Genomic DNA, 7,539 nt, shown 5'->3' on the forward strand with positions numbered 1-7,539 from the left:
GTGCCGCCAGGTAGATCCCCAGGATCTTTTGTCCCTGCCCCCGCCTGCTCTAACCGCTAGACCCCACTCTCCCGCAAGGCTGGGGAGAGAACCCAGGAGTCCTGCACTAACGACTAGCCCGTGCTCCTTCCCTAAGAAGATGTTCTCCCCCAGCCCTGTCTCTGCATGGTGGGGATGGGGGCGCTCCATTTCAATGCCCCCAGACTGGGGCCGAGACAGACACACATCCCCACCCTTCAGAGCCCAGCCTGGGGGAGACGGGGGGACATGGGCTAAGTCCAGAGCTGGCTCTCACCCCTGAGCCACGACGGGTGCTCGGACCCTTCCCTCCCCAGCCTCAGCACTGGCTGCCAGACCAAATGGAATGAGCGCCGAGCCCAAACCCACGCGCCACGCTGCCCCACTGACCTCCTCCCCCGTCGCCCCCACCCGGCTTCACCATCTTGGCTGATACAGCCAGGCCTGAACCAGGACCTCCAGAGCGAACCCCCCTGCGGCTACAGTGTGAGCTAAAGAGCCAGGCCTCTGCCGCTTGGCACCGTAACAACTGGGATGGGGGACCCAGCCCCGCCCCGCCCCACGCTGCACCAGCTGGCGACGTGAGCAGACAGCCACACACTGTGGCAGGGTGAGAGCATAGTTAAGAGTCAGTCAAGCAGCGATGTTTCAAAGTGCTCTAAAATCCACAAGCATGCTCTGCTTGTCTCGGAAATTGCGGGAACTCCCCAGGGTCGAGTGAGCAGTGGAGCCGTGCAAAGCCGGGATGTTTCGGTTCGCCGGCCAGTCTGGAAAACCGGCGGGGGGATTCGGCCCAAAAACTCCATTTTTCCAAATTTGGGGGTTAATCAAAAAGGCAGCAGAACAACTCGCTTTGGGTGGAACAGAAGCATTTTGCTCTCACAAAATCAAAACGTTTTGATCAAGACAAAAAATGACATTTTTAGACTTTTTCGTTCATCAAAAATGAGTTCGGATCGCGACCATTTCGAAGCATTTTGAAGTAGATTAAAATAAAAGTAAACGAAACGTTCAAACAAAAAGTCACTTTGAACAGAAAACCTGGGCCATCTCCTTTCGAACCTCTCAAAACCACATTTCCCCCTTTAATTTTTTAGCTTCCGCCCGCCCTTTAAACCAAACCAATTTGGTGAAACTGACACAAAGTCACAAAAGGTTCCGCTGTCCGCGAATGTACATTTTTTTGCGGGAAAAAAGATTAGTCCGAAAGTTTTCACTCAGCTCATGTGAGTGGGACAAGTTTGGGGTCAGTTGCTCCAGCAGTTCCCGAGAGAGCCAGGCAGAGAAGAGATCTCGCCAGTACATGGTGCCTGTTCTTATCTCGTTTCGGAAGGGGGCCTGGAGCTGTCCCTGCAGCACCAACCTGAGCTTATCTACGTGGCCTGAACCTCAGGGGCTGCCCCACCTCGGGGGTCTGAGCAGCCCGGCTTTCAGAGTTACTACACTCTGGCTCGGTGCGTTGACACACATCAGGAGCGCACAGCAAAGAAAGGAGCAGGCAAGCTAAGCGCAGGTGCTCAGGGACCGGGTATCCGCCCTCGGACGTGGGTCCCACCGAGCCGCGCGAGGTCTTCGTTCCGCCGGAGCTCTTTTTGGAAGGCTTAACCCCGAGAGCAGAGCCGACTGTGGAAAATGGCTGGGGAGCGCAGGAGCGGCGGGACCGCCTGGGTCAGTGCACCCAGTCCCTGCCATCGCAGGCTGCCCGTCACCCCCATCACCCAGCTCCAAACTAGGGAGGCCCTTTGCTCCTACAGGAGGCTGTCCGGACCCTCCCAGCTCTGGAGCCTAGAAACCGTCTCCCTATTTCCAGCCTCAGTTTATCCCCATTTGTTCTTGGGCCAACATTGTCCTGGCTCTTCCCCCTCCCCCCGTCTTACAGAGCGCCATCAGCCCCCGCTCTCAGCCCGCACGTGGCCTGGCTAACCACGCCAGGTCCACCAGCCCCGATTGCCCCAGCTGCCTCATCCGGACCCTGCTTATCAGGCACAAGGCCGAGGGAGCGGCACACGCTTGGGGTGGTTTGCTCAAGGGGTTCCTCGGCCCCTCGGGCACGTCGCCCTGGCTCCCGCCACATCCTCCAAAAAACGAGAGAAAGTCACTGGCAAAAACCTTTTTCCCGAGGAGTTAGGTTAGTGGGCGGCGACTCGTAGCCTTTCTGAGATCACCCCCGGCCTGCTTTCTAGTGGGTTAATTATAGGGGAGCTCAGCGCTCTGAGGGACTGGCCGCTCAAGCTTAACTGCCTATTAGCAACGGGTTTGGCAGCGAGTGCATACGGAATGGGAAGGTGTTTGCCACCCTGTGGAAACGAACCACGAGCTCCAAATCCACCCCTCTGCCCAAAGCACCAGATCCGAGAAATGCCTCGCTGGGCTGTCCTTGTATTCTGGTGGCAGCCCAGATGCCCCGGTGAATGCATGTAGTAACAAACCAAGATAAAACAGCACAACGTGCTTTAGAGACGGCAATGGCTGGAGGGTATTTTAGTCTAGAGATAAAACGAATTACCGCAGAGTTCAGACTAAGCGATGGCAGAACATTTTAGCTATAGAAATAAGACGATTACACGCACCCTCTGACATAGATACAGTGATTATAATACGGTAGCCCGGCCTATGTGATCGAGCACTGGACTCAAGACCCCTGGGTTCTAGTCCAGCTCCGCTACTGGCCTGCTGGGTGAACATCTGCTACTCACATCTCTCCGTGCCTCGGTTTCCCCAGCTGTAAAATGAGGATGACGATACTGACCCCCTTTGTAAAGCAATTTGAGATCTACTGATGGAACGTGTGAGTTAAGATTTTTATAGAGAGTCTCCTGTATATAATATATTTAGACAGAAGACTATATTCTATACACTCACACGGAGAGAATTCAGACTGTGGAATATTTGCGCTACAGAAGTTTATATACCCACTCTTACATAAACGGATTGTATGCATTTATTCCCTCGTCCAGGCAGTTACAGAGTCTATACGTTACATTGGCAGGCACCTGGGATTGAGACAATGATCACTGGATATTTATCTACAGAGAGAAGGCAGACACAGACTCATGCTCCGGTAGAAATGGCGATCTATACTGACCAGTATATTCACACTCAGGATTTCCAATCCCCACACACACACACACACCCCTCACCAGTCTCTGACTCTCATTCACTCCCCCATGCAGCCGGCATAACGACAAGCACTCGCCGTACATTAATTGCCTATTTCCGGATTTAAAAACAAATCGGCGCAAAGGGACAGGGATCATTCCCAAGGGCGGGGCAGCCGGCCCCGCTTTTGCCACTTTTGCACTCCAGCTCATCCGACTCTGTTGGGCTTCTGAGCCCCGGGCACTCGTGCAATGCACGGAATGAGAGTTTAAGGGCATATCCTCCAGGCCGACCTCCTGCCACAGACCCCACCCAGCACCCGCACACTAAACCCAACAACCGAACCTAGACCAAGGTAGTAACAACCCTCAGGAATCTAAGCTACCATGTGCCGCAGGCGGGGGCAGAGGTGCACCACACTGTGCCTCTGTGGCCAACCTGCTTTCGGAGGGCGCTGGCACCGTCACAGGCCCACGCCAGACCCAAAAGCCGCAATCTGCTCTCGGGGCAGCGGAAGCAAAGTCGCTCTGTGGCGTCGACCAACTTTACGCCAGCGGCCGCCGCAGGGGTGCAGATTATAAATTTATATTCATTCGCTGCTTCACTCTGGCAGCACTCCTTCCGTTTCATGCACCGCGCAGGGAAACCACCCGCAAAACTGCGGGTGTGGGGGGGGGGAACTCTGTTAAAAGCCAGACAAAATCCCCCTCTTTTCCAGAAGGGATTGAGTTGGCATCCAGCTTTTCCAAGAAAGCTTTTTGCTTCCCATCAATTATTCAGATTCCCATTCCCCACACCGCACCCCCCCCCTTCTCTTTTTTCTATCCCCTTTACAATTCCAGGCCTTTTCAATAATTTAATTTGCTTTAAAAACTCAACAAAACAAAAGCGTCCAAAGTGCAAAGAATCAAAATATATAAATAAGTGATATTTAAACCAAAAAAACTTCTGAGTCCAGACAGGCACACAAACAGGCCCCAAAATAGCTAAATTATGTTTCTTTCGCACCTTCCCTTATTTGGACGGATTCTTTCGATTTCGCAGTGAATGCCCCGCTTCCATTTAACTGAGGGTGGTGAAGAACCAGAGAGTGGTCAATATTTCGGTGGGGACATGGGACCGGAGGCCTAGGAGGGAGCGGGGAAATGCTATTCCCAGCCCTTTCTCTGTCGAAGGCAGCAAGGAAAGTTTGAGAGTTTGTTATAGAAATCAAGTCCAAGCGAGATCACTTGTGGAGGAAGAAAGGAGAGGGGCAGATTTGTCAGATCAGATGGAAAAAAGGGCTACCGGTGTCAGTTTCAGGAAAGGAGTTAATAATGGACAACAATAAAAGCAACCTAAAGCGTAATTAAGGACTTCCAGTCCATTTTGCTAATCCAAAGTGGGGGGAAATCTTACAAGGGCTGTTTTATACCTTTACACCGTGTTTATAGACTCATCCTAAACGCGTACAAATGAAAGCAACAGAGTAAACAGCAACCCACTCCCCCCCATCCCCCATATTGGGAATGTTTTCACTTGGCAAACGCCGCTCTCAAAGCAGAGGGAAGAGAGTAAAGACAGAGACATGTCGGATCTGGGGCTGGACCCTCAGCTGGTGTCAGTCGGCCTTGCTCTACCGACTTTGGTAGAACTACGACGACAGACACCAGCTGAGATGCCAGCCCCAGGCTCCGCTAATCTTTGTTTCACGGGGGATTTCGCTCCGCTCCGAGATTTGGAAACACAGTTTGGGAAGGAAAAGGCCAACGGAGCAGCCTGAAATCCAGAAATCCTAAATGAAGACAAGCCAACCGAGCGATCAGCCTATGGACACACATCATGCCACGGTGAGACCTTGCTTTCCCGAACCACACAAGGGGCCGGGAATTTAATTTGGATAAGCAGAGGCTTGGATAAGCTGGGGACTTTCTGACGTTGTTAGCATACACGGGGGAACATGACCTCATTCTGGATAAAGGAGTTATTTGGAGAATCAAAGCTCAAATAAACAAGGTTTCGCTGTATAGATTACACACAGATGCACAAACATACACACACACACACGCTCTCTACGTGGAACACTAAATAGTCATCACACTTTGTTTGTAAATCTATATCTGAGCACACCCAGTGTGCTGCAGCATCGTGGAAGGGAAGGCTAGAGTGAAAGTTGAAAGCACTTCCCTGTAAATCTGTATTTACACACTCATATGCCATGCACACATGTAAATGGCCGCATATTATGTATGTGTGCATAATTATATCTATAACTACATATTATCTGTGTACTTTATATACAGACACTACATGCAGGTGTGTAAAAATACACACAAAACGCAGCGGTAGATATTGTGCATTTGTAGAGCAATAAAACCCCAAAAAACCATTTATTTGTATTGTTAAGTTTGTGCGTGTATTTACTCATCTTTTCCTTTGTAGAAAAGTGTTGCTGAGTGTGTGTGTTTGTGCACACACGTGAACACACACTACATGCATATATAAGCTAAAAATGACAATCAGAAATCCATGGGAAAATACAATTTCTGTGCTTGTTGTGCGCAGCCCCGCACCTCAACATACTATAAATATCAGGGGTTAATTCTGATCCAAGCAAACTCTCCTTGAGTTCAGTAAGTGATGTTCCTAAGTAAAGGCTGCAAAATTTGGCCAGCAGCTGTGTTTAAAATCCTCGTCTTTAATGCTGCAATAAAGCCGTCCTTTGCACTTCACAGAAGTTCCTGGATTCGGCAGTCGGACAAAACTCATGTGAGTCAATGATCCAAGCGGACCCATCGTCCTAAAAATGGTACTTGCCCCACGGAGTCCTGTTTGGCATTTTTAGATCGTATAAACTTACAGGGTCAGAGCCTCTGCTGCTATAAAGGGGATACAGCACAATTGACAGCTATGGATCTACAGTAGATAGATGTCATATATAAATATATATTGTATTCTTGAGAGTGAGTGTGTGTTTGTATTGCAGATATTCATGCCTTGCCGTTTTGTCTATGAAATATGCACAGAGAGTAGTAATAATACACACATATGTAGACATCTGTAGTTTATAGAGGCACCCAAAAAATTACATCTGCACTGGCTGGCTCACTTCTCATTTTATAGACCATTACTCCTTAAAAAACAAAATGTGGAGTGTATTTGCCTCCAAAAAAAAAAAAATCCCAGTGCCCAGAGCACATTAAAACATAAAAAATGAACAAACAAAAAAAGACTTTCCGAGGAAAGTTTCCACTTAAAAAAAAAAATTAAAAATTAAAAATCTGCAAAAGAAAAAGAAAAAACAGTCAAACTGGACTTTAGTTTTTCCATTTTCTACTGTAAAAAAAAAATTTTTTTTTTGCTCAGTAAGAAAATCGAGAAACTGCCCATTTCGGAAGCCAGAGGTTGTCATTCCAATGAGAATGGAAAGTTGTTTACAGTTTGTAATTAAGTTTCTATTGATAGCCCCAAACTGTGAAAGTTTATAAATATCTTAATGAATTGTTTGTAAACTCACCTGAATACTGTCTCAACACTGCATAAATGTTTATTTATAGGCTTCGCTAATTTCACTCTCCCTGTTCAGTTCATTGTTCCATTCTTTGTGTGGTTATATAATATTTTTATGCTTTCATTTCCCTTGCAAGTACCTTAACTTCCTCAACAGTCAGACTCTTTTCCCACCTCCTTCCCCAAAGTCTGAAAAACCCACTCTTTGCTGCAATCTTTCCAATGCCTTTTTTTTTTTTTTTTAGAAAAGACCACTGGCAAAACTCCCATGGACTTTCCGCTAGAGCCCGAACCGACTGAAATAAGTTATCATCTTGAATTCCTTTTCCCCCCCAAAAGCTCCTTGTGTAACAAATTCTGCTCTGAAGATCAGGAGGGAAGAGTCAAACCCGTGGGGTAAAATGTCTAACAATAGCGTATTGGATGGGGCTGCTTTCAAACGACCTGTAGGGGTTTTGTTAGTCGGTTTGGTTGGTTGATTGGGTTACCCCCTACCCCAAAGCAGGCAACATCTTTCTATGATTTTCTAAATAAATAAGGCCCAACGCTGCCAGTGCTCGCTAGCAGGCACAGCGGTAACATCAGTCAGGTCAACAAATGACTGCATCCAGTAGTGAGGATTTACAGAATCAACCTGGGGAATAGTCAAGGAAAACTGAGCAAGGAAAAGGTGAGCAAGGATTTGCTACATAAAACCCATTTGTGTTCGGGAGACTCCTCCAAAGCAGGCCAAGATAAGGAGCGAGCGAGCTGGATTTTCCATCTGCACAGCTACGTGTGTGTGCACGCAAATATCTTTCAAAATACAACCAGATGGAGGAATAGGGACTGATAGCACAGCTAACCACCCCGACTGTCCAACTCTCTGGTCAGTGAAAAATGCACTTCCCCAAAGATTTGCCTGTCAATTTTAGGTGGGTCAGAAAGGCCCAA

This window comes from Trachemys scripta, unplaced genomic scaffold (assembly GCF_013100865.1).
Source record: "Trachemys scripta elegans isolate TJP31775 unplaced genomic scaffold, CAS_Tse_1.0 scaffold_104, whole genome shotgun sequence".
In the NCBI taxonomy this organism is placed as follows: Eukaryota; Metazoa; Chordata; order Testudines; family Emydidae; genus Trachemys; species Trachemys scripta.